Source organism: Pelodiscus sinensis, chromosome 9 (assembly GCF_052426305.1).
Source record: "Pelodiscus sinensis isolate ZL-2025 chromosome 9, ASM5242630v1, whole genome shotgun sequence".
Taxonomy (NCBI): domain Eukaryota; kingdom Metazoa; phylum Chordata; order Testudines; family Trionychidae; genus Pelodiscus; species Pelodiscus sinensis.
The window spans coordinates 22,436,138-22,463,409 of NC_143060.1; the positions used below are offsets into that span (position 1 = coordinate 22,436,138).

Here is a 27,272-nt window from a genome sequence, read left to right on the forward strand (position 1 = left end):
ACAAACAGAAGTTAGGGACACCATTCCTACCTATCCTGGCTCCCTTCTTGGTCCCCCTTCAACTGGGTTGCAAGAAAAAAAAGTTTGCAAGCCACTGCTCTGTGCAAACATGAATTCTCTCTGCTACCCCTGCCCATCGTGACATTTGTTTTGAAATGCTTCAATACCTTCTCAAATGCACAAATTGCACCTGGTATTCAATAGTTCCTGCTTCTCCCTCCCACCATTTTGTTTACAGATATTGCCTCTGCCTCAAATTATGTAAGACTCCCACAGGTGTGAGCTAGAAAGGGCCTTTCTATACAGGCAGTCCCCGACTTACGTGGATCCGACTTACGTCGGATCCCTAGATACGAACGGGGTGAGGCAACTCCCGCACATGCGCAGCAGCATTCCCGGGGCTCGCTCACCTGGGTCCTAGGATCCTCCTCCTCCTCGGGCCGGCTCCGACTGGGGTCCCGCAGAGCTGCCGGGCAGAGGAAAAGTGCCTCCCCACGCCCGCTGCCCCCCTGCCAGCAACAGGCTGCCCCCTCCCCTGAGCAACAGGCTGCCGAACAGACAAAAGCAGCCTCTCTGCCCCTCCTCCCCTCTATACATGCCGGGCTCCCGGAGCGCAGCAGCGTCCCCGGGGCTCGCTCACCTGGGTCCTAGAATCCACCTCCTCCTCCTCTTCGGCCGGCTCCAACTGGCCTCTGCCTGCAGCAGCTGGCCACAGGGACAGGGATCCCGCAGAGCTGCCGGGCAGAGGAAAAGTGCCTCCCCACGCCCGCTGCCCCCCCCCCGCGGCCTCGCATCCTGCACACCTCCCCCTCCCCCCTGCCAGCAACAGGCTGCCCCCTCCCCTGAGCAACAGGCTGCCGAACAGCAGACAAAAGCAGCCTCTCCACCCATCCTCCCCCTATACATGCTGGGCTCCCTGGGCAAACAAAGACTCCACCAAAACAAACAAAGTGCTGGCCTCATTGTGTTAGCAAAAAAAGGACCCTCCTCCTAGAACCCTGGGTGGTGTGTGGAAATAAAGCTATTAGCTCAAAGCATGGTGCAGAGCTGTTTGGTATTTGATGAGTTACTCCTTTAGTCCTGAGTTTGTCACAGGGACAGAAATAGATGTGAAATCTTCTGAACAGGGGAACAGACAGCAAAACAAACATTAGAGGGGAGTTAACCTTTCCCTATGCTATCCAAAACTAAAAAAAATGTTTGGCTAGAGTTTCCCCTACAATATGTACCAGTTCCAACTTACATACAAATTCAACTTAAGAACAAACCTACAGTCCCTATCTTGTATGTAACCCCGGGACTGCCTGTACACTGGAAAAGTGACTTAACAATAAATATCTCTGGGGGTATGTATACACTACAGAGTTTTGTTGGAAAAACGGCCATTTTTCTGACAAAACTTGAATTACGTCCACATTGCAATCACATTCTTTCAAAAGTAAATTGAAAGAACAGAGGGGCTTTTCTGACAGTGGTATTCCTCTTTTTATGAGGAAGAATGCCTTTTCTGAAAGAGCTCTTTCGGAAACAGGCGGGTGTGAACAGGGAGGACGGTTTTCTTTCGAAGAAGCCTCCAGGAAATAACACAGGTGCCCTGGTGGCTACTTTGTCCAAAGTAATCACAACTCTATAGTTCTTGTCTTCTGGCTACTCTTAAAGCTGCAGGCATCCTGGTCAAGCCTTGCGGTAGGAAGCTGGACTTGGAGCAGCACTCTGACCATGTGGATCTCCCTGCCACAGGCCTGCTCTCTGATGGCACAGCCACAAACCCCAGAGACTCCTCTAGCCCTCACAGGGAGCAACCCCAGGGGTCCCAGGACCCACCTGGGGGATCAAGAGGCGGGCATCCTCCTGGTCTGTAGCAGAGATTCTGTCCCTCCTTGATCTGTAGGCCGAGGAGCAGACATTGCAGGATCTCTGCTCCAAGCACTGCAATGCAGACATCTTTGAGCACATGACCAAGTCCCTGGCGGAGTGTGAACACTCACCCCGGAACTTAGAACAGGTCCAGAGTAAGGTCAAAGAACTCCATCAGGGACACATCGGGGCCAGAGAGCGCAGGTTGCACTCAGGGGCAGGATCCCACACCTGCCCCTACTATCAAGAGCTCCCACAGATCCTTAGGGGCCTCAAGACCGCTGTCATCACCCGGCTCAAAGGAGGAGGGGAAGGAGAAGGACCAGGGACAGTAGTAGAAGACGGACACTGTCACCCTGTCCCTGTTGCCTGTCAGCCAGGACATCTTCCAGGCCTCATCTGACGCTGGGGAAGGATCTTCAGGTGAGCGCTCTCAGTTTGTCACACAAACAGAGTGCACAGGGGGCCGTTCTTATGAGACCAGGAATGAGGAGTATGGGATGCAGAGGGGGCTCTGGGTTTGGGGGGAGGGGATCAGGGCTGGGACAGAGGGCTATCTGGACAGAGGCTTATCTCTAGTAGCTCCTGATCAATGGTGCAGTAGGGGGATAGACAGGCAACTCCTCTACATCAGGAATGCTCACCTGGGAGGTTCCATGAGAATCATTATCCCCATCCTTTTAAAGTTCTACATGAAACTATGGGGGAGGGGAAGTGTTTGAGACAGCATGGTTTCAAATGCCAGCAGTATGAAGACAATCTACTGCTATACATCTTTTTTCCTCCAACACAGATGGCATCATCTCCCAGATATTCTTCTACAGTGACAATGACAAGACAACCAGGTGGCTAAAACTGAATTCAGGCAAAAGAGATGATGGTAAGGGTGGAAAGAAGAATATGGTTTGAAAACATAAAATCTCACCCTCTCCTGAAGGTATCTGCCCTCAGATTATCAAATGGATCCTCATTGCTGCTGGACACTCAGATTAAAACAGCTGCAACAAACAAACAAACACAAACAAACAAACAAAACCAAAACAGTCACCTCTATGTGACTTGTCAAGAGACCACACATTTTATAAACATGGATTATGGGCAGTATGATCTACGCCTATTGTGACCCATTCTAGGTATGAATGCTTCACCTTTAAATGAGTTTGTTAGTCCTCAGCAATACCAACCACTGAGATGATATATTGTCCATTAATATAACATCTGTTTGATGTACAGGCTCAACAAAGAATAATTCTTCAGATTTGAAGTCTTGGCTGTAGTCTTCAAACTATCTGTGGAACTGTCCACGATACTGTAGAGAACAACCTTTTTCTGAATGACAGCAACCAATGTTTTTGAGATGCTCCTGCACACTTCCCCTGGCCAGACACCCTATCCTCAGCCCACTACTGCACCCACCCTCCTGACCACACATTGCACCTTGCCTTGGTCTGGCCCCCTTCCCATGGCCAGACATCCTACTCCCAGTCTGCTCCTGCACCCTACCTCCAATTCAGACCTCGCACCCTCACACCCTCCTGCACCTCACCTCCCTCCCAGAACCTGCACCCTCATTCCACTAACTGGCAGCCCTGTCCAGCATATTGAACCCCCATTTTTGTACCAACCCCAGAGCCTGGGGGGTCCCCAAAATCCACTAACCCTGAAACGCCAGAAGAGTAAGTTTGGCCTATGGGAAGCCCTGAACCTCTGTCCTCCCTGTCCCACTCCCTCCCTTGGTGGGATTGGAGCACCAGGGGAGTAAGGTGTCTCAGTTGGGGGCCACATCAGTGAGAGTTGGGAGTTTTTGGAGGTGTTTTTTTGTTGTTGTTGCTTCTCACTTGTGTGGTCCCCAACTGATTTTTTTCTGTGGGGGAGAGGCCCCTGACCCAAAAAAGGTTCTCACCCCTGCCATAAATAAAGAAAACATGGGAACCCGTTTTGTGTTGGACATAAATTATTTACTTTATTTAAAACGAAGTTTGATAAGCTAACACAAGAAAGTTGAAGCATTTAGTCTGTTTAATAACTTAAATTAATATTTCCATTCTTACTGGTTAAATTAAACCACTTTCCCTAGCTGCAGCACTAGCAATATGGCTCAGGCATAATTATGTAATTAACGTCAAGTTTCCAATAGTAGCTGGTGGTCTGCGGAAAGATTTGCATTGTGCCAGGTGGGCTGCAGGCCAAAAAGTTTTAGAACCACTGTGTTAGGGGGATGGGAGAGAGCTGTGTTGTGGGGGGATGGGTGGGCAGGGCTAATTGCAGTGCAGCATGACCAGAGGAATGGTGCACCCACCCACAAGAAGCAGCGCGAGCCCAGCCATGCTGGCTAGATGCCCCACCTGCACTCATCTAGCACTGGCCCTGCCAAGCAGGTAGAGCAGCAGCAAGGGAGCAGGGGGCCATGCCAGCTGCGCTGCCCACCATGATTCCAGAAGGTAATTTCTATAAAACCTTTATTACTGTATAGATTGTTGTATATTATAATAAAATCATTTTAACAATCAGTGTTTCCACTCAAAGTTTTCATTAACCTCTCTGATGCATACTCCTTGCATGACTATTTTGAACTCCTTTATATTTAAAAAATCAAGGTCCACATTTACAAAAAAAGCACCCCACAAAGAAATTCCTGTGTACAGGCCTGCTGTCTGTTAGAGGTTCATAGAATAATAGGACTGGAAGGGACCTCAAGAGGTCATCAAGTCCAGCCCCCCGCCCTCAAGGCAGGACCAAGCTCCGTCTACACCATCCCTGACAGATGTCTATCTAACCTGTTCTTAAATATCTCCAGAGAGGGAGATTCCACCACCTCCCTTGGCAATTTATTCCAATATTTGACCACCCTGACAGGAGGATTTATAGCCTTTCTTGAGGGACTGGAGGGAGTGAGGCAGCAGCAAAGGTGTAGGGTTTAGAGGAATGTGGGGAGAGAGCAGTAAGGACCTCCATGGGGATACAAGGAGGGAGGAAGCTCTGAGAGGAGGATGACCAGGAGCTCCTTAGGGGGTGAAGGAAACAGCAGTGATGGAAGGTGGGAAGCTGGAGGACACAGTGAGAGGAAGAAGCAGCAGCTTGGTGGAGAGTAGGACCCATGAAGGGTGGTGGTGACCGAGAGTGAGAGGAAGCAATCAGTGGCCATGTGAGGGGTGCACAGGTGGCACTGGCCAGTGGGGGACTAGGCAGGGAGGTGTGCGTGAGGAGGAGCTAGAGGGCGGGAAGCAGCCCTATGTGGGGAAGGAGAGATGTGTCTGAGGGATGATGGGGGGAGCAGAGTATGTGGAGGGAGGAGAAGATAGTAGGAGGGGACCGACTGTGGAAGGATGCAACAGGTCCGGGGGAGGGCAGTGGCTGGAGTGCAGAATCCTGGCCGAGCTGGGGAGGGCGGGGTGCCCTGCCAGGATTTGGGGGGTTGGCCATCTGGTAGAGATAGTCCTGATGCAGGCGGGTTTATAGCCTTTGGGGGTGCGGGGGGGCACACGCTGGGGGGGGGGGGCGGGGGCCGTGCTTCTACCGGCGCAGCCTCGGGCGAAAGGCGCGCGAAGAGGCGGACGCAGCCTGCTCGTTAGAGCAGCGGCAGCCTCTCGAGCTCTGACGCGGATGGTGTGGGGGCGGGAGGGGCTGGCGGCGGCGGCGGCTGCTGAACGCCGGGGCTTCTCCCGTTGACTCAGCCCTGGCAGGAGGCGGCTGCCGCCCGTGCACCTCCTGCGCCGGAGAGCCGGCTCCGGGCACTGCTCCCTCGAGCCGGCCGGCGCCTGCTGCTTGGCTCGCTCCTGCCGGGTCCCGCAGCCCGCCCGGGGAAGCGCCGTTCGCGCGTTATCGCCTCTCGCTGCCTCTGCGCGGCCCCCGGCCTGCCCACCTCTGTCGGTGTCCAGCCGCGGCGGCCCCCGGCGGCGTTGTGGCAAGCGGGGGAGGGGACAGGTTGGCGGGAGCAGCCACATGCCTCTCCCCGCCCGCCCGCAATGACTGCACCTGTGCGTGAATGAAGCTGCTGCACTGAGGCGGGGCGGGAAAGACTCGCCGCGGCTCTGAGGGAATCGTCTTCTTGCGGGTCGCAGCCTCCCCCCGCCCCTTCTGCAAGCGGGAGCCGGAGCGGATCTCCCCGCACGCCCTTGTGGAGGCCCGCGTCCGCACCCCCCACTGACAGGTACCGTGGGGAGGGGGCGGCCCGGCCCCCCCCCTCTCCTCCGCACTTCCCAGGGATTTATTGGATGAAGATTTTTATTCTTTATTTTATTTATTTTTGGGTCGCTGGCCGCTCTGTGGGGTGGGAGAGGAGAGAGACTCCAGCGGACACGCTGCCTGTGCCACAGCGCTTCCCTCGCGCGACTCTTCGCCTCGTGGAGACACATCCAGCTGTTCATCTGAAGGGCACGTACATCATGGTCTAGCGGGGGATCTCCCGCCACAAAGCGCCCCCTCCCCTTTTCTCTATCTCCTTCCCCCCGCCCCCTCCTAACGGTGGACCCCGATACCTTAGGAATAACCATCCCCGCGGGTTGTCTCGGGGCAGCGGAGACCGATGGACTGTTACTCCGCTCTGCAATGTGAGTATGAGCCTGCCTTGGAGGAAGGGGCAGCCGCCGTGCTCCCCTTGTAGCGGCGTGTGGGTTGGGGGGTGGAGGGGCGGGAGCGTGGATGTACCAGGGAAGCGCCAGCAGCAGCGCGCTATGCTCCAGACTCTTGCATGGGCAGCGGGGAACCTGGAGGGAGCAGCTCCCTTCGCTGCTCGCTGGATGTGCTGCCGGCAGCGGGGATGGTGGGATGGAAGGGAAGCGGTTTCCTTTGGGGGCCATGGTACCAGATGAAATTGTGTCAGGAAAGGAGCGATTCTATGACTGCAAAGAATGGCTGTGAAGACCTCATCTGTGCAGCCCCTGTACCGCTTTACTCCCCTCCGCCCCAAAACACATGTGCAGGGAACCGGGAGAGAATTGAAGGGACGGTCCTGCTCCCGAGCGGGGTTGCTCTTGTGGGCTCAGATGTGGAAAGAAAATGCTGGGCAGTCTCTTGAAGGGGAGGAGGGCGGGGGCGGAGAGGGGCGTCAATGGAATCTCTTCCCTACCCGCAGTCACCGCTGACACTTGTGGAGAGGGAAATTTGCTGCTGCTCTCCAAGCCTCTTTTCTTCAGAACCTGCTTGATCGTGACTGTGGGAGACGAGATTTATTGAGCACATTCTTGTTTGAAGAAGGAAAGGGAATTTTTATATTTTTCAGGGCATAAAAGGTCCATTTTCAGTGATTCTAAATTCCATCAGTGATTTCGCCCACCAAAGCTCATGATACTTATATATATAATTTGTTAATCTCTAGGTGCCACAGAACTGCTGGTTGTTTCTAAATTTCATGTATCCCAACTGCCTATGTGTTCCATGGGCAAAAGCTGATGAGCTCCATGTAAAATTTCACTGCTGCTTCCTTCTGTTTCCATGCCTAGTTAGAGGACAGGGCATTTATTTTAGTACTATGCCAGAAGAATAGAGTGGGAGGAGAAAAAGCAAAAATGACAGCACAATCAGGTGGGTTTTTTTAAATAAGGAAATTGCCTTACATTGGTGATCACATATGTGATGTCAGGAACCTCAAGGAGTCTGAAGTCCTATTTCAAAGAGAGCCCTTTTTGTAGTTGCAGTGGTGTGAAAATGTGTGTGGGGGGTTAATATAAAATTGTTTAATATATATTGACATTTCAATATTTTGACTTGGTCACAATGAAATAAATCTTTATCACCCACCAGTGTCTTTCCTCATTCCACCAATTAAATCATTTTCTGAAACCAGAGCAACATGATTCTTGATTCGGGTACCTCTTCTTTAGGAACATCAGTAAAGAGATTGACTTCTTGATTCCTTCTGAATCAGAATTCTAACCTAATGCTCACAACAGTATGCTTGTGGTTGTGCAAAATTTAGGTAAAGATACTGGGGGGAGGAGGCTGACCTAGGGCTAATTTACATCACTATAACTTCATTAGGGCAAATATGTCCCTGTGTAACTCTGTTAGTTACATTGGGGAAATGCACTTGGCTCAGTGAATACTGTAACATCAGGGAAGAATTTGGCCCATGAGTTAGTCCTAAGGTACACCTGGCTAAATAAGATCAGAATAAATCCCTGAGGGGCTTGTAAGCTCTCTGTAGGCCTTTACCACAGACTGTAATAATTGGTTCAGTATTCCCAGTGTTCCTACTAAGGAATTAAGGGTAAAGGGCTATTAAAGCCAACTTTCTGGACACAGTTAGATGCATTATTGAGTGTATTATAATGAAAGCAAACCATTTGGTACCTGAATCAGGGAAGACACTGGGAATTATTTTGTTGGATCAAGCCTATGAATATACAGTGTAGATATCTTTTTTCTTACTCAGTGTGCATTTTAAAAGGGTAAAGAAATGTATATTTGTGGCAAAGGTGTGTTTTCATTGTCATCACCTCTTGACCTTATGAAATAAGATATTATGCTCAGCAATCCCCCTGTAAAGGTGTGTGCCCTTTCCAATTTTCACATCTTATCTCTTGCTGAATCTCTAATGATTGTGATGAAATCATTTTGAAATACTAATATTACTGTCTTTCGAGAAAGATAGGCTTTATTTATTTCCTATATGGCTTGACTTTCCTCATCTCTATTCTAAAGCAATAGTGTCTTTAAACAGTAACCAGTCTGAGGAAGCTTGATGTGTTCAGGATATTAGCTGATTGGTTTCTTATAATTCCAAGAGGTTGAAAATAAGTATGTACCAAAACTTATTACTATTAAAATCTGTAGCAAAACACCACTGATTTCTCTGGGAGCAGGATAACCCTAATGTTGGTTCAATGGGCCTAGCTCTCTAATACTGGCATAACTCCACTGGCTTCAATGAGGCAGAGGGAAGATTCCTATTTTACCCTGGGGTAAATGAAAGCAGAATCAGACTTTTGTTATATTTTAAGGAGTAGTCAGATTGAGTTGGTTATTTTTCTCTGAGGTCAGGCTACTGAAAGGTATTGACAACAGTGAAGGTATTGTTTCATTTCCTGAGGTGAGGGAGATAGGTAGCATTTTTATCTTGGCATTTTTAACATGCCTGTTCCCATAGCAAAATGCTTAGTTCTCTTATCCTATGACTTTCAAGCTAAAAAGCATTACTCAGTTTTATTCCTATTTTTTAATCTGAACTGTTCTGAATAGTTTTAATGTGGATAAAATTGTAATCTGAATTATAAATTGCATTTAATGTCAGTGTTACATGATCGGACAAGGAAAGTAACTTGCAAAGGCTAGCTATGTGAGTATTGGCTTTATGCATGGATTAATCTGGAATTCAACAAGAGATGTATACTTACCATGGTAACCACTACATCAAATGTTTAAATATATACTGCTTCAGAAATAGCAGTACCTTCTTAAAGAAATACAAACACTAGCATATCTTAATAAATTTAAGGGAATAAAGTGTCTTAAAAAACTGATCAATTTTCTCAAATGTTACGCTTAATTTTCTTATAAATAAATTTGATTTCACACTAGTTTTTTAAATTTTCTTTTGATGAAAAGGAAAGGGAAAAGTGGAGTAATGCATTTTTCCTTCATGCGATTCCAACAAAAGGAAGCAACTTTGTTTTCAAACATATCCTTTATTTTAAGATTTGAATGAATTTAAGTTGTTGACCATGTAATCAAATTCTTGATATGCACAAAGGTAGTTCTTTTTCTAATTATAACAATTACTGGAAATCTCTTTGTAGATCCATTTGAGTTTTCACCTTTGCTGACACAGTAAAACTTGTTTTTGTTTTGTTTTGTTTTTTGTTTTTAAACTATGCAATCATCCGTTCTTAACTGTGCAACATCTTAGATGTTTGTGTGTCTTTTTTAAGCTGGGCACAATCTTAAATTGAATTTAATGTGCATGAATTTTCATTTGTGTCTTCTTTCTGGAATAATTTATTTCATCAGTTGATGTCCGTGGTAACTTCTTAGAAAGTGTAGGCATACAATGTGAACCATTATATAACAAATAATGACTAATATAACGGATTGTCTTCTAACTTCATGCTTTGATTGTAGAGAACTGAACTATTCTAAGCATGTTACAATAATTAGTCTGTATTATGTATGGTTATGATTCCATAAGAAGATGTTACCAATGTTTGAGCAAAGGTAATAAGCAACATTGTGACTCGTTGGCCCCTAAAAATCTAGAACAACTAATTATTTGTAGAACACTTATTAATGTACTGATCCATTTATATGAGACCTTTACATGAAGTGTGGCATTAATGTGCATATTCTCTTGAAAGCCTCCATTTCTGTTTAAAACCACAATCTCAGCTCCAGTGGGAAATTAACAGACCTTGTAGTGCCTTATCTGCACAAAGGAGTGGGGGAAGAGAGCAAGAGTGTGCATGTGCACATGCTAGAGAAAGGTAAAATACTCTGTTAAAGGAAGGAACTGCAGTATATTGATTATAATAATGCCAGAGTGGTTGGATAAATACATAGGTAGAGCAGTCATCCCCTCTTTCTTCATCAAGTTGACAGAACCCTTCAACAAGGGCACATAGGATGTTGACTATCACAGGTCCTCTGATGCTGGCCCTACCCTAATTCAACTCATCCTACATGTTACAGCAGAGTAAACATCATTAGCAAGACTCTGTCCCACACAGAAGGAGCTCGTCTACACTGGCCCCTTTTCCGGAAGGGGCATGTTAATTTCAGCTATCGTAGTAGGGAAATCCGCGGGGGATTTAAATATCCCCCGCGGAATTTAAATAAAAATGTCCGCCGCTTTTTTCCGGCTTTTAGAAAAGCCGGAAAAGAGCGTCTACACTGGCCCCGATCCTCCGGAAAAAGCGCCCTTTTCCGGAGGCTCTTATTCCTTCAAAGTAGGAATAAGAGCCTCCGGAAAAGGGCGCTTTTTCCGGAGGATCGGGGCCAGTGTAGACGCTCTTTTCCAGCTTTTCTAAAAGCCGGAAAAAAGCGGCGGACATTTTTATTTAAATTCCGCGGGGGATATTTAAATCCCCCGCGGATTTCCCTACTACGATAGCTGAAATTAACATGCCCCTTCCGGAAAAGGGGCCAGTATAGACATAGCCCAGATGTGCATCCTTTGCATGGCTTCTCCATATTTGGTAGCAGCACTACACTGATGCACTTGTCTATGGCAGAATTTGGCCTGTACTAGAAAAGATAGTGTGGAAGCCATTACAAAGTTACTTGCCAATAGTTTTTGGGGGAACTACCAGTCTTCCATTGTTCTTTTTAAAAGGATAGCTGTTATCTTTGTGGTAACATATGGCAAACAGTGAATCTTTGATAGCATTTACATGAATTCAATTTGTGATTAAATTCAGTTTAAGACCGTTCGGTTTAAAACAAGACACATACACAAATCATCCAAGATGTTGCACACTTAAGAATGGATGTTTGCATGGTTTTAAAAGAAAATAATAATAATAAAAAACAAACAAGTTTTACAAGCCTAGTGTCAGCAAAGGTTGAAAACGCAGTGGGTCATTGGAGTCTGCCATGTTAATTAATATTAAATATTATTTTACTTCTAAATAAAACATTTTATTGATCCTGTAGACCATCACAGCTACATGATGATGATCTGTTATCCAAGTATATAAGTCGTCTTTAATATGCATATTGGTAGCCATACACATTGTAATAGATTTTAAAATATGTGTATTAAATGACACTTTAAACTTTTTGGGGTCTTTGAAGCCCAAACTAGAAATATAGATATTGTATTAAGATTTGCTTAAAAATTTGTGTAAGGCCATTTTATACCATTGGTTTTAATATATCAGCCCACCAGTGATGCCAATAGGAGGGGAGTACACACATTGATTTTTAAGGTACTTCGTAGTCCTTCTTTCACAGTATATTGGCATGATGCACTAGATCAGTTCCTTTGAAAAAAATTTCAGAACAGTAAGTTGTGTAAAAATTGCATTTTCTGCTTATGCATTAGCTTCCTGATAACTGAAAATTCATAGTGTTTTAATGTACATGTTGATGTTGTACTTACATGTATTTGAGTATCATCCATCTAAATCCATCTATCTTACCCATTATCAAGATAGCTTCCCTACTTATCACCTCTAATACCATTAACTCACAAACATCCCACTCTCCCCACCTCTAATATCATCAATTCACAGACACTTACCTTCCTTCCTTCCCCTCCCCCCCCCCCCGCATCCCCCTCCTGTTCTGAAATGTGATTTGTCCTTTTCATATGTGTTCATTTTTTTTTAATTGTATCCTTTGGTATATATGGTTGTGACTATTTTCTTCCACTATTTGATCTGAGGAAGTGGGTCTGGCCCACAAAAGCTCATCATCTAATAAACCATCTTGTTAGTCTTTAAAGTGCTACATTGTCCTGCATTTTGCTCCATCTAAATGTGTGAGCAAAGGTTAAAAACAGAAGTAAAGTGATCAGCAGGGGTAAGGTGGAGAGGAATGAATAGACAGTGGTGAAATGTACTTACTGGAACTTCATATATGAGTACAATATCCCATCATTGAGGAGGAGCTACCATAAGCAAATAAGCAATTTTTTATAAGTAGGAACAGAATTATGGATGTAAAAACCCATAGATATTAGTACTGATGGGTAAGGTCATGAAAAAGGACCCATCGCCAGCAATATATATATATTTTTTACTACATCTGAGAAGTGCATTTCCTATATTCTAATTATTGCAATACGCTGGCTGAATTGAACTAAGGACAATATTGTGTGAATGAAAGATGACTGGGAAAGAAGGCTGCTTCAGCATTTTGATGCAAAAGAGAAGGTTAGAGATAGGGTGGTGCTTATAGAAAGTATCAGAAGAGAAAGCTTTTTCTTTCAAGAAAGGGCAATGAGTGAATGCCTGGAAATATCTGACTCTTGTCTTGAAGATTTAACTAAAGCAGTATGATTGATGTAAAGTGCTAATTATTTTCCTAAGGTGCTCAAATTGTAAAAGGTGCTCATGAAATTTCCAGTGCTTTTTTCCCCCTTCGTTTCATATCAGAAAATATGGTGTGAAATGCAAATAGATCATTCTTGCTTAGATTGCTGCAGCTGTATAATTTGGGGGTTTAAAACATGCATTTTAAATACTTAAATTCACAAACTTGGAAATTCAAAGGAAAATATGACTTACTGCATTCTGCCCAGTTGTTGTAAAGTCTGAATAACTCCATTGATTTTTGTAGCAGTTATTCTGTCTTCTGTCTTCAGCTCATGTAATTGAGACTTTTCTCACAGGGTACATCTAAACTACATGGCTCTGTCGACAAAGTCATGTAGATTAGTGTACTCGAAAAAGGGAAATGAAGCATCGATTTAAATCATCTCCACTTCATTTACATCAAAATGATTGCTGCTGTGCTGATCAGCTGTTTGGCGGCACAGCACAGTAGTCTGGACGCTCCACGGTCAACAAGAGAAGCCCTTGTCGACCGCCCCGGTAAACTTCATTCCACGAGGCATAACGGGGCGGTCAACAAGGGCTTTCCACAGACTACCACACTGTGCCTCCAAACAGCTGATCGGCACAGCGTGGCAGCCATTTTGATGTAAATGAAGTGGCGATTATTTAAATCGCCGCTTCATTTTCTTATGTCTAGAAAACTAATCTACATGGCTCCATCTATGGAGCCATGTAGTCTAGACATACCCCCAGAGGCAAAAATCAAAGGCAGAGGATAATATTTTACTTAGAACTTCATTCTACTTTGATCTGTCTATATTTCAGCTTACAGTCTGATCTGTTAAAAATTTACTTAAATACATGTTTTTTGTTTGGGTGGTTTTTCCTACTACTATCTTTAATTGTATTAGCATTTTGGTGAATTCAAATGGCATATTTGACATTTGGAAGAAATGTTGCATGCCAGAAGTTATTAAAGAATATTATTTAATCAAGTATTATGTTAAAGAAACAAAATATTATTACATACCTTTAATAAAACTGTACTATGAGAAATTATTATGGTATGTTAGCAACTAGAGAATCCAGTGATGAGTAGGTTACTATTTTTGAAGGTATCAAATGGGACTCCTAATAAGAGAGAGCAGCTGCTTAAAGAATTAATATTCTAAATAAGTGAGACAGACAAAGAGAGGGAGAGGGAGAGGGAATGTAATATCCCCTTTTTGAAAATGAACTGAATCACAGTTTAAAGGTCTGATCAAGCCCATTGATGTTGATGGAATTCTCCCTGTTGACCTCAGTATACTTTGTCTCAGCCCCTTAAGTGACTTACTTTAGGTCATTTAGGAAGTGTGTGACAGAGGCAGGAACTGAACCCATATAATATTCAATTAAGTGTTTTAGCTCTATGACCAATTTCCCTTTCCACAAAATTGCTCTCTCCCTTTCTTTGTGTGTATGATCCTTAGTTCAAACCTACTTCTTTAGCTCACTGTAGTTGACCTCTAATGTTCTCTCTTTTTCTTACCTCAGTTTATTCTCAATTTAAAAAAATCAGGGAAGTTTCAAGAACTATATATTCTATATCTTGCCTGACCCTAGCTTTCCTGTTTTCATTATGTTTGTCTAATTTAGAATGAAAGCTCTTCAGTCAGGGACTATTTTCATGTGTAAAAGACCTTGCAAACATTAGGGGCATGTCTATACTTACTGGAAGATCAATGCTCTGGAGGTCGATTTTCTGGCGTTCAATTTAGCGGGTCTAGTATAGACCCCTAAATTGAATGCTAGGAGCAACACCTGCTGTCATCAAGTATTCCTCCTTTTGCAAGGAGTAAGGGAAGCTGACAGGAGAGTTTGCTCCGGTCAGCCTCTCGCAGTATGGATGCCACCAAGTTTCAGCGTACCTTATTTAATTATTGACCTACTTAATAATTAAATAATAAAAGGGGAGTTTGTTGTATTATAGAAGAAAGACATAGGTGCCTACCTAGTTATAAAGACAGTCTTGGAGGCTGGAGTAGTTGAAAATACTGATTGCTTAAGTTAAGAATAATGAAGAGGGAGAAACTTGCCTTTTTACTTCATGGTAAGCCGATTTCATATTATAGTTAGCATGAAATCTGCTGATCTTATGAAGCAGGTGACAGAATTTTATTTTTCCCCTTTGTATTTAATTTTGACTCTGTGCCTGATAATCTCTATTGTTCCTGTGATATGCATTTCCACTCTTTTGAGCATAATCAAAATGTAACTTTCATTACAATAAAAATGATTAAATTTGAAAAGAAGCTGAGTATTAAATTGGTGGTTTTCAACAGTTTTCCAATCTGTGAGGTGTTTTTTGCTTAATGAAAGGTTTTTATTCATGCCAGCATTTCAGCCTAATGTTCTAGGGCTTGTGGGTGTTAGGGAACAGAACATATTTCTGTGTCTGTGAATATGATCCCACACATTTTTTTTTCACATTCCTTATACGGTAAGAGGGTTTTTTTCATGTCCATGAATGTTCTCTACTGCAGCTACTTTGCAGTTTAATATTTTTGTTGCGCGATGTGCTACATGTTTGTTATGAATAAGATGTGAAATGTTCTTTGTGTTTTTGCTATAGAAAATAGCTTATAATATAACCTACTTAATCATATATATTGTACAGACTACTGTCATTGGGAGAAATAATGCTCAGATACCAATACGCATTGCCACCTACATTTAAATCACTAAGGGAGCCCTCTAGTTACCAACTGGTCTTGAATTGTGACTCTCATCTACTTTTTTCTTTCTAGCTCAGAGGTCCAGCCTCTTTGACATTTCAAAATTGTGGTCTCTTGACCATACGGCCAATTGAGTACTGGAAGACAAACTAAGATTTGTGTACATCTTGATAAAGTGACATATTGCGTGACTTGTTGCCTTGTGTAATACCAGAAACTTTGTTGTCATGTCAGACAGTATGTCTGGTGAAGTAAATGACTGATATGTTAGAGAGACACGACAGGTGTTACTATAGAGAACTTTTTTCTGGGTGTCTGGTTGGTGAGTCTTGCCCACATGCTCAGGGTTCAGCTGATTGCCATATTTGGGGTCAGGAAGGAATTTTCCTCTAGGGTAGATTGGCAGAGGCCCTGGAGGTTTTTCGCCTTCCTCTGTAGCATGGGGCACGGGTCACTTGCAGGAGGTTTCTCTGCATCCTGGGGTCTTTAAACCAGCGTTTGAGGACTTCAATATCTGAGATATAGGTGAGTAGTGGGTGGGTGAGGTTCTGTGGCCTGCATTGTGCAGGGGGTCAGACTAGGTTATCATAATGGTCCCTTCTGACCTTAAAGTCTATGAGGTGAAGTTGTATCTTTTATTGGAACAACTAGTGTTTTGAGATGATATATAGTGAGCGCTGACTCAAGAAAGAGATAATTGACTGTAGTAATATGAAGAGCATATCACTGAGGATGAAGCATTCTTTAGGTTTATTCATGGGGAAATAATCAAGAGTAAAGAGTTGAGACTAACGAGAAAAGTATACGTAGTGTGTCAGAAAAAACCCCGGATGTTGAGATGTACAGAAGTTGTCTAAATTATGTCTAGGTATTTCTGAGACATTATAACTAGAATATGGACAAAACACTGGAACTGTAGGGGGTGCACTAAATGATGTGATTCTACAGTGATTTTACCCTTTCTTTCTATGATTTTATAACTTCTTACATGTCATGTGAAAACGTTTTAATTATTGTAATCAGTCTCGGAGGTAACCATGTTAGTCTATATCTGCAAAAAAAAAAAAAAGAGTCTGGTGGCACATTCGAGAGTAAGGTCATGCTTACACAGCAGGGCTTAACTTGACATAAGCTATGCAAATTGAGCAACGTCAATTGCATAGCTTATTTCAAAATTGGGAGTATCTACACAGCACTTATTTTGAAAAAGAGCACTCTTCCTCCGACTTCCCTTGCTTTTCATATAATGAGGGTTACAGGAGTCAGAGTAAGAAGTCCTCCAGCTTGAAATTATTTCAATATTATTTCAAAATAATTGCCTGCTGTGTAGATGCAAACTAAGTTATTTTGAAATAATGCTAGTTATTTCAAAATAATGTTGCTGTGTAGACGTACTCTAACAGATTTATTAGTGTACAAGCTTTTGTGGTACTTGGTTAGCCAGTTACCCGGTAAGCATTATTTATCTGCATGCTTACCCAGGTAATCAGTTAATCAGCACCTCGCCCAGCTGGGGTGCGGGTCCCCCCTCACCTGTGGTGAAGTTCAGCAAACCCGGTAGGGATGTTAAATATTGGTTAATTGAATAATCAATTAAACTCATGAATTCTCATCAGTTACTTGATTATTCCATAGTCCCCAAAGATGGGACAAGTAGCCAATGTGCTTCAGCCCCACTCCCAAAGAGTCCTCTGCCATTCTGCACTGCTGCCTCTGTAGCATAGGCAATAGCGTGGGGTGCCAGGTGGGAGCTGGTCAGTTTAAAAACCAGCTCCCCTCGCAGATCAGGTGCTCATTGCTCTGTGCTGCTGCCTCTGATACAGACGCAGCAGCATAGAGTGGTAGCAGCCCCTGTCCGGAGGGTGGAGATGGAGCTCCCAGACCCTTTGAAAGCTGAACTGAGCTGGGCTGCCTGCAAGCCTGGCTCCTAATACACTTTAAATGCAGAGCCGTAGCGGGGGTAGGTCCCAGACCCAGTGAGAGACAGGAATGAGCTGGGCTTCTGGCCAGCCTGCTAAAAAATGTACTAGCAATTGGGGGTTAGTGGAATGTGTGTAGTCTATAGCATTACGCTATAAGCTTTTGCTTATCAGATCAGTTAATCAACTACATTATTACATCCCTAAAGCCCAGCCCATCTGGAGCAGCTCCCCACTCACAATGTGGTATTGTGTGCCCTGACTGATCGGGGTGCTGCTTCTGCCTACACCGCACCACACCACAGGGAAGGTTGGCTAGAGCAGTCCCCCACCCATGGTGAGGTGTGGCAGGCCCTGCCTGGCCTGCTCAGAGCAGCCACCTGGCCACTGTATGGTGTGATTTGCTTTGCCGGGCAGGGGGCTACTCTAGTCCAGTTGGGCTCACCACGCCTAAGGCACAATATAATGAGCCAGTTAACCAGTTAAACATACAGTTTAACCGATTAACATTTTAAATGGGATTTCACATCCCTATTGAATATCAAGAGAGGGGAAATTGCTTTTATAGTGAGACAAACAATTTAAAGCCTTATTCAGTCCTAATTGAATTGTATTGCATTTGCAAATGAAATGCAGTTCAGCTGTTTCCCTTTGTAATCTTGTTTTGAAATTTTTTTGCAGAAGGATGGCTACTTTCAAATGCATTACTAAATATCCAGGGAGGTTAAAGTGTTCCCCCTACAATTTTCTGTATGTTACCTTCCTTGGTATCTGATTTGTGTCCATTTAGCCTTTGACACAGAGAGGGTGTGTCTAGACTACATGGCTCCGTCGACAGAGCCATGTAGATGAGGCAGGACAACAAAGGGAAATGAAGGTGTGTTTTAAATAATCGCTGCTTCATTTAAATCAAAATGGCCGCCGCGCTGTGCCAATCAGCTGTTTGTCAGCACAGCGCAGCAGTCTAGACGGGGATCTGCTGACTCCAGAACCCTTTGTCGTCAGATCCTTTATGCCTCCATCAACAGAGCCATGTAGTCTAGACACACCTAGACTGTCCTGTTTGGCCAATATACATGGCAGAGTGGCATTGCTGACACATGATGGCATAGATCAGGTTAGTGGATGTACGGGTGGATGAGCCCTCTGATAGTATGGCTTATGTGTTTAGGTCATGTGAGAGTGTTGCTTATATAGACACCTGAACAGAGTTTGCATTGTTTCAGGGATAGGCTATCAATGTAAAGACAGCATAACAGTCTTGACCTCCCATCCCACAGGATGAATTCCAGTGATTGACATGGATTTCATCTCTAAAAGCACTCCCATCTTGTACACAGGAGGAATTTTAAAGGTCAGCACTCTATTGCATTCTAAATGTGCAAATGATACCCAGGGGCAGCCCTAGACTAGCTGCCAGCAACTGGCACCCTAGGCAAACCATGCAATCGGCACCCCCACCTCCAAACCCCTCAATGATATTGAGCCACCATTTGGCGCCCCATTTAACTTGGCACCCTAGGCGACCTCCTAGTTCACCTATATGAACGGGCCACCCATGATGATACCTGATCTAGTCTGTGGTACTTGCAAGTAAGGCCTGGATGATGTTACTGAAAACTGATGGAAGTTTACTGTGTAGTGAGATCTCTTGAGTAGAAGGCTGCACTGCTAGGACATGAGGAGGCTACTGCTCGCAATAGCATGCTTCCCTGGGGATTACATGTGTATCTGTGTAAAAGCTGATGATGTCTTTCAACTTCTGTTACACATCTGCACTTTTGACAGAAGGAGAGTTTGCACAGAAGGAGAGTTTGGAAGTATTTCAAAGGGACGTTGTTAAGGGCCCAAAAGCAAACAATTCCGCTGTGTAGGAAAGATAGAAAATATGGCAAAAGACCAGCTTGGCTTAACAAGGAGATCTTGCATGATCTCAAAATAAAAAAGGAGTCATATAAAAAATGGAAACTAGGACAAATAACAAAGGATGAATATAGGCAAGCAACACGGGAATGCAGGGACAAGATTAGAAAGGCAAAGGCACAAAATGAGATCAAACTAGCTACAGGCATAAAGGGAAACAAGAAGACCTTTTATAAATACATTAAAAGCAAGAGGAAGACCAAGGACAGGGTAGGCCCACTGCTTAGTGAGGAGGGAGAAGCAGTAACATGAAACTTGGAAATGGCAGAGATGCTCAATGACTTCTTTGTTTCGGTCTTCACCGAGAAGTCTGGAGGTGTGCCTAACGTAGTGAATACAAGCAGAGAGAGGGTAAGTTTAGAAGATAGGATACATAAAGAACAAGTTAAAAATCACTTAGGAAAGTTAGATGTCAGCAAGTCACCAGGTCCTGATGAAATGCATCCCAGGATACTCAAGGAGCTGATAGAGGAGGTATCTGAGCCTTTAGCAATGATTTTTGAAAAATCATGGCAGACAGGGGAGATTCCAGAAGACTGGAAAAGGGCAAATATTGTGCCCATCTATAAAAAGGGGAATAAGAACAACCCAGGAAACTACAGACCGGTCAGTTTAACGTCTGTCCCAGGGAAGATAATGGAGCAGGTAATTAAGGAAATCATATGCAAACACTTGGAAGGTAATAAAGTGATAGGGAATAGCCAGCATAGGTTTGTGAAGAACAAGTCATGCCAAACTAATCTGATAGCTTTCTTTGATAGGATAATGAGCCTTGTGGATAAGGGAGAAGCGGTGGATGTCATATACCTAGACTTTAGTAAGGCATTTGATACGGTCTCGCATGATATTCTTATTGATAAACTAGGCAAATATAACTTAGATAGGGCCACGATAAGGTGGGTGCATAATTGGCTGGATAACTGTAGTCAGAGAGTTGTTGTTAACGGTTCTAAATCCTGCTGGAAAGGGATAACAAGTGGAGTTCCTCAAGGGTCTGTTTTGGGACCCATACTGTTCAATATCTTCATCAATGATGTAGATATTGGGATAGAGAGTACGCTTATTAAGTTTGCAGATGATACCAAACTGGGTGGGGTTGCAACTTCTTTGGAGGATAGGGACATAATTCAAAATGACCTTAGCAAGTTAGAGAAATGGTCAGAGGTAAACAGGATGAGGTTTAATAAAGAGAAATGCAAAGTGCTCCACTTAGGAAGGAACAATCAGTTCCATACATACAAGATGGGAAGCGACTGTCTAGGAAGGAGCATGGCGGAAAGGGATCTAGGGGTCATAGTGGACCACAAGTTGAATATGAGTCAACAGTGTGATGCTGTTGCAAAAAAAGCAAATATGATTCTAGGTTGTATCAACAGGTGTGTTGTAAGCAAAACTCGTGAAGTCATTCTGCCGCTCTACTCTGCACTAGTTAGGCCTCAGCTGGAGTACTGTGTCCAGTTCTGGGCGCCACATTTCAAGAAAGATGTGGAGAAATTGGAAAGGGTACAGAGAAGAGCGACAAGAATGATTAAAGGTTTAGAGAACATGACCTATGAAGCCAGGCTTCATGAACTGGGCTTGTTTAGTTTGGAAAAAAGAAGATTAAGGGGGGACATGATAGCAGTTTTCAAATATCTAAAAGGGTGTCACAAGGAGGAAGGAGAAAATTTGTTCCTCTTGGTTTCTGAGGACAGGACAAGGAGTAATGGGCTTAAAGTGCAGCAGGGGAGGTTTAGATTGGACATTAGGAAAAAATTCCTAACTGTCAGGGTGGTCAAATATTGCCAAGGGAGGTGGTGGAATCTCCCTCTCTGGAGATATTTAAGAACAGGTTAGGTAGACTTCTGTCAGGGATGGTGTAGACGGAGCTTGGTCCTGCCTTAAGGGCGGGGGGCTGGACTCGATGACCTCTTGAGGTCCCTTCCAGTCCTATTATTCTATGATTCTATGATAAGATGTAATTGGAAATATTAATATTGAGATCTACTGTGGGACTGGAAGGTACAGCTAGTGAAGTAGAAAGGTACTTAGGGGGGACAACCAGTAAGGTTGAATTTAGAATTCCTTCTGGATTTAATGAATTTACTTGGTTTGAAAACCAAAGCCTGTCTCTCCCTAGTGGTCTCCTAACTACTTTCTTCCCTCCGCTACTCCTCCATCCCCCTTTTCTGCCCCACATGTAGGAAAGCATTTTGGTCCCTCAGGTTCACTAAGGCTAGGTCTACACTGCAAAGATAAATCAAAAAAGAAACGCAAATTTCATATCTTTTTCTGCTTTACTGTCGAAAGAGGCTTTTCTGAAATTTGGCATGTCTACACAGTGCCAAATTTTGGAAAAAAAAGTCCTCTTCTTTCTCATAAAACAAGATTTACAGAGATAGCGAAAGAGCATGTCCGCTTTTTTGAAAATTTTTCCAAAAAAGCAGATGCGCTCCTTGGACATGGCATTGCTTTTCTGGGATACCTTAGGTATCCCAGAAGAGTGCTGCAGTCTGGATGTAGCCTAAGAGGAATGTGTTGGGCCTCTGTGGGCCTAAAATATTCAGGTCATAAAATTCTCATGATCATTCTGAGATTACAGAATCCAGTCTGATTTACATGAGGGACACAGTTATAGAATCATAAAAATGCATGGCTGGAAGTTCATACCTCTCCCCACAACATGCTGAGGTAGGGTCAAGTAAACCTAGACCAAGAATTTGTCTAGTGTTGAGTAGAGCAGGACAGTTACCTCCCATGTCTTACATAAAATACTTCTATTAATATGCCCCAGTATATTAGCCTTTTTCAGCGCTGGATTACATTATTGGTTTATGTTCAATTTGCGATCCATTATAAGCTCCTGATCCTTTACAGCTGTACTACTGCCTAGCCAGCTTTTCCTCATTTAGTATTCATGCGTTTGCGTTTTTTTCTTCCAAAATGTAGTATTTTGCATTTTATTGAATTTTATCCTGTTGATTTCAGACCAATTCTCCAATTTATCACGAGCCTTTGAAATTCTAATTCTGTCTTCCAACATGCTTGTAGACTCTGCAAGCTTGGATTCACTTGCAAATTGTATTCTACTATCTGCTCCATTATCCCAATCATTAATGAAAATGTTGATGAGTACTAGACCCTATTACACATGCTCCCAGTCTGTCAGTCTCCCTAAGATCTCATTGATAATGTGTAGGGACAAATTCTTTTCCTTGCTGCACTTGGAAACAGCTCTTTCTTACTTAAATGGGAGCATATTGCAACCTGGGATGAGTTTCAGTATAAATAAAGAGGTATTTGCTCTCCTGTGAATTTTCTAAAATTACATATCTATATGTATGCCATGGAAAGGAGTTACTTTTTGAATTCTACTAATTTATTATACAAGTTTTATCTATTAGTTTATCTAATTTTATTTTTTCAAGGTTTATTCATTTTTTAAATAATTAGCATGTAGCTCAATTAGATTTTATTTCACATAATAAAATGCTTGCAATTTTCTTTAGATTATTGTCGAAGTATAAGGAGGCTAATCAGATAAAAAAAATCCTCAAAAGGCATCTCACTTGTAATTTTTTTTCACTTGTAGTACTAATATATTCCCAGTTAGAAAGATCTCATGCAGTAGCCAAATCCATTACTTTCTGAAAGAGACAAACCATGAAACTTTCAGTGATGAATTTTAAATGTCCACACTGTCTAATGATAGTATATATTGTATATTTAAGAGCATATGCATTTTATTTATTCAACACACATAACCCGTGGTGTCCAAAGCACTAGCCACATGTGGGTGATTGGCCAGTTGTGTGAGGTTAGCCATTATACTACTTCAGAACTGGTTGGACACCACAGCATTAAATAATAGAGCAATAGAGAATAATATGTATTCTGTAAGGAGGATTTTCTTATTGCAAAATGCAGCTATTTTTGTTTTTTCTGGGATTACACTTGACATTGCAGTAAGTTTTATAAATACTGAACATTTTCCCGGCAAAAACATGTTTAATATTCCTATGGGAGTTTTCCTAAGTCATGATGGCTAATGTATGTTTATATATTTTAAGTATCAAATATAAATATAAAAATCTCAAAAGGCTTGACTTGCTACCTCAAGCAGCTTCAAAATCTGTGCTCTAGAAGCCCTTTTAGCAAATTTATAGGGAAATATACTTAATTTAAAAATGGGCATTAATACACTTCTGTTAAATGATTATTTCCATTTATAATAGTGATAATGTATAAACTTTGACAAGTTTAAAAGATTAGTCATGGGACTGACTGTCTCTCAGACAGAGAACTGTGGCATGCTGTAATCATCAGTGCTATTTTTATGCGGACCAGATTTAATATAAAAAAGTGCAATACAAACTGTCATCCCATATTTAGTCATTGTCCATTATATCTTAATTTTTAGAAAGTCTCTCTCTTCTCTCTCTGAATTTCTTGTTTTTAATTTTATACAACTACAGTTTGTGGGGAAAAACAGACAAAAACAATTCACTGTACAACTTGCATCTTCTCCCGCATTTTATACGCAGTTCAACTGAATTTGTATGAGGTGTCTTTGTAAACAGCTGTATATTTCGCATTTAATTAGCCCTGTTTCTCAGGTTCATGTCTGTGTAACAGTTTAAAGGGTTGCTCAGTGTATAAGCACTTGATCTAATGCTAGGGTCTGATCTAAAGTCCATTGAAACAAATAGAAATCTTTCCACTGATTTTAGTGTGGCAATTGGACCAGGCCCTGGTTAGCATTAATTATATCTAAGATCTCTATTCAGATAGCACTTTAACATAAAAATACATTGATTTGCTAATACTGTGGCGCTCAGACTTTTTTATATTATGGATTGTTTTTTAAAGGAGACGTCCTTTCATGACCACCTCCACTCTCAACTCAAATCCCATATCTATGCTGTGTTAACTATATTATTTTGGTGTTTGATACAATTTTAAGACAATAATCAAGTATCAGAGGGGTAGCCATGTTAGTCTGGATCTGTAAAAGCAACAAGGAGTCCTGTGGCACCTTATAGACTGACAGATGTATTGGAGCATAAGCTTTCGTAGGCAAAGACTCACTTTGTCAGATGCACCCGCGAAAGCTTATGCTCCAATACATCTGTTAGTCTATAAGGTGCTACAGGACTCCTTGTCACTAAGACAATAATGGGCACAATCAAAATTAACTGATTAAGGAGTCTGGCAGCTTGCTTACATATTAGCATTTTGTACCATAGGGTATGTCTACACAGCAACATTATTTCAAAATAACTAGAGTTATTTCAAAATAACGTATTCCACATCTACACAGTAGGCAATTATTTCAAAATAATGTCAAGATACTGTCAAGCTGGAGGACTTCTTACTCTGACGCCTCTTAACCCTCATTGTACAAGGAGTAAGGGAAGTCGGAGGAAGAGTGCTCTATTTCGAAATAAGTGCTGTGTAGACGCTCCCAATTTCGACATAAGCTACACAATTGACATACTGTAGTTGAATCTCCTTATCTTATTTCGAGTTAAGCCCTGCTGTGTAGACGCATCCATAGGGTGGAGAATTTGATGCTTTTTAGGACTCATTTCCTGAAGCTTCCACTATTTTCTTCTCTCTAGTTGATTTTGTAATTTTATTCTGGCCTCCTGTGCAATATTGCTCTTCCAATTTAAGTATCATCAGCAAATCTTATCAAAGTAGAATATATGTTACCATGTTTTCTTGGTTATGAAAGACATGAAGTAACTGCAAAGGGTATAGAGGGATTTGTTTTTTAGAGTGTGGAGATTAGAAATTCCTCTGGAAACACCAATGGAATTCTAGACTGGTATCATGAAAACTCACTTGACTGGTAGGTGCTTTAATCTTCTGCCCATAGTCCACTGGGAAGTGCTAGGCAGAACACCAATAGCCTATGTACCATAGTAGGAGAACCACTCAACTAGTATATAATTATTTAGGGTACAATCCTTCACGTAGAGTAGAAACCAGCTGAAAGTAAGTTCTTCTGTTGCCGTCAGAGTCCTTATTCCCAATGTGTTTTGGTGCCTATGGACCTGGTCCAGGTTTTTATTGTAAGCTGTAGAATGGGTGAAAGGCATACAAAATGGACCGTTCCTCTTCTTACATGCCATTTTGAGCCAGTTGCTTTGTGCCCACAACCCACCTTTTGTGCCCACAACCCATCTCTTTACTGGGGAGATGTGGAGTACTCTAGTGTGATCTGTCTATTTTTAGTCAAAGCCTTAGTGATGAGTACTGTAGGGTTTCCGTCCGCCCCCACAGCGTTGCCCGTCGTCAACTGTGGGGAATTGGCTCTGCTGTCGGCGATGCTACCCAATTCAGGCCACTGTCCTCTGACAGTGCCCACACAGCCTGGGCTTTACCCCTTCTGGGGGAGCATTCGTTCCTTCTCAGTTATGCCACGGAGGCCGGGGGAGGGGTGCCAGGTAGGGAGGAAAGAGGGGGGCCCGCCCTCACTCCCGGGCCCCAGCCCAGGGCCCCAAAGGACACGGACCAGCTCCGGTCCGGGGCTAGTATGGCAGGGGCATCCTCCCGAAACCTGTCCACGTGAGGGGGCTCCGGTATGGCCCTCCCCTGGGCTACTTCCTCTCCGTTCTGCCCCCCCCCCCCTTTACTGCTGCTGGCCCGCTCATCCCTCCGTGGGTCAGCCGCCCGTCTCTCAGGATGATCTTCCAGACCCCGTTGCTCCACGGTGGTCCGCGAAGTCCTGCTTTCCGCAGCCAAGAGAAGGGGGGTTTGCCCTCGCCCCGCCTCCTTGGGCGAAGGCCCCCACCCTCACGCCTAAGGAGGCATTTAAACCTCCCGCCGTGCCCGGCGCCGGAGGGTGACGTGCTTCTGACGTCACCAGCTGACTCCACCCCTCCCGCTGCGTCTGTGCCGCCACCGCCGCCGAGGCGGTCAGCTGGTCCGTGGTGCGGGTGCAGCCGGCATAATGCCAGTGCGCACTCCCCCGCCACCCTAATAGGGCTTTTGCCGCGGGGGTTTTAGTGCGGAGTTGCGGGGCCCCGTCACAAGTACCTATAATCTTTCACTGACTTCAGTAGGATGTGCAGTTGCTCGTCAGCTACTCAATACCTCTCTGTTTTTTATCCATTCATTCATATCACTTCTATAGCGAAAATAAAATACTTCTTCTGTTTGAAAGGTATTCCTCCCCTATACAGAGAATGCTGAGTTTTACAAGTACAGATACGTACATTTTGAGCCTGCTTCTACTTCTATTGTTGATGGTAATTTGGTCAATGACTCCACAGGATGTGAGATTACACACTTCAAAAATACACCCACTGCCAATGCACATGGTTTCTACTTCCTCTTCCCCTTGATTTTACGTAGACATTCATTTAAAAAAAATTGCATTAACCTTTTTGTAAAGGGACAAAGTTAGAAATCAGGCCACTTGTGATAAAGAATGAGTCATTCCTATCTGCATTAGGATAGTACTTAGTGGTAAAATGTAGTGTGAAGTTATAGATGCCAGGATAGAGGCATTCTTTCAGTTAGATTTTGCCAGAGTTGTTGAACACATTTTGGTTAGATGCACTATTAAAAAATTGCACAAAAATGACGCAATTGGGGATGATCACACCCAGTGCAAGGTGAGTGTACTTGTATCTCCTAGTGCAGCTCATGTATAATATCCTGTTTTGTTCTCCCTCAACCTGTGTCTTTAGGCCTGCCCTTGGTCATGTAGCCTTCTGGCCAGAGTCAATAAGCGCGCCCGTATTTGGAGGGCAGCGCAGCCCAGCCCAGCCCTTCTGAGGTCTCTGGGAGCTTCTGGCCTTCAGCCTGGATTTCAGTGCCTTGGTATCTGGGTTGCTGCTGTGGCTTGCCTGGAGCAAGCAATGTACATCCTCTCCCTCCAACCACAACTGAGCTGAGCTGCTCTCATGCAGTTGGAGCATGCCCAGTAAGACAGA

The 27,272-nt window shown here is 43.6% G+C and overlaps 1 protein-coding gene across 1 annotated transcript in view; it reads left to right on the plus strand.

Moving 5' to 3' along the window:
- Window positions 1-5,441: 5,441 nt before the first annotated feature.
- Window positions 5,442-27,272, plus strand: part of LRRC7 (leucine rich repeat containing 7) — a 399,063-nt gene continuing 377,232 nt past the window's right edge. The window contains exon 1 of the mRNA XM_075936231.2: window positions 5,442-6,407. The gene's annotated coding sequence lies outside the window, so the exon portion shown is untranslated. The remainder of the gene's footprint in view (window positions 6,408-27,272) is intronic.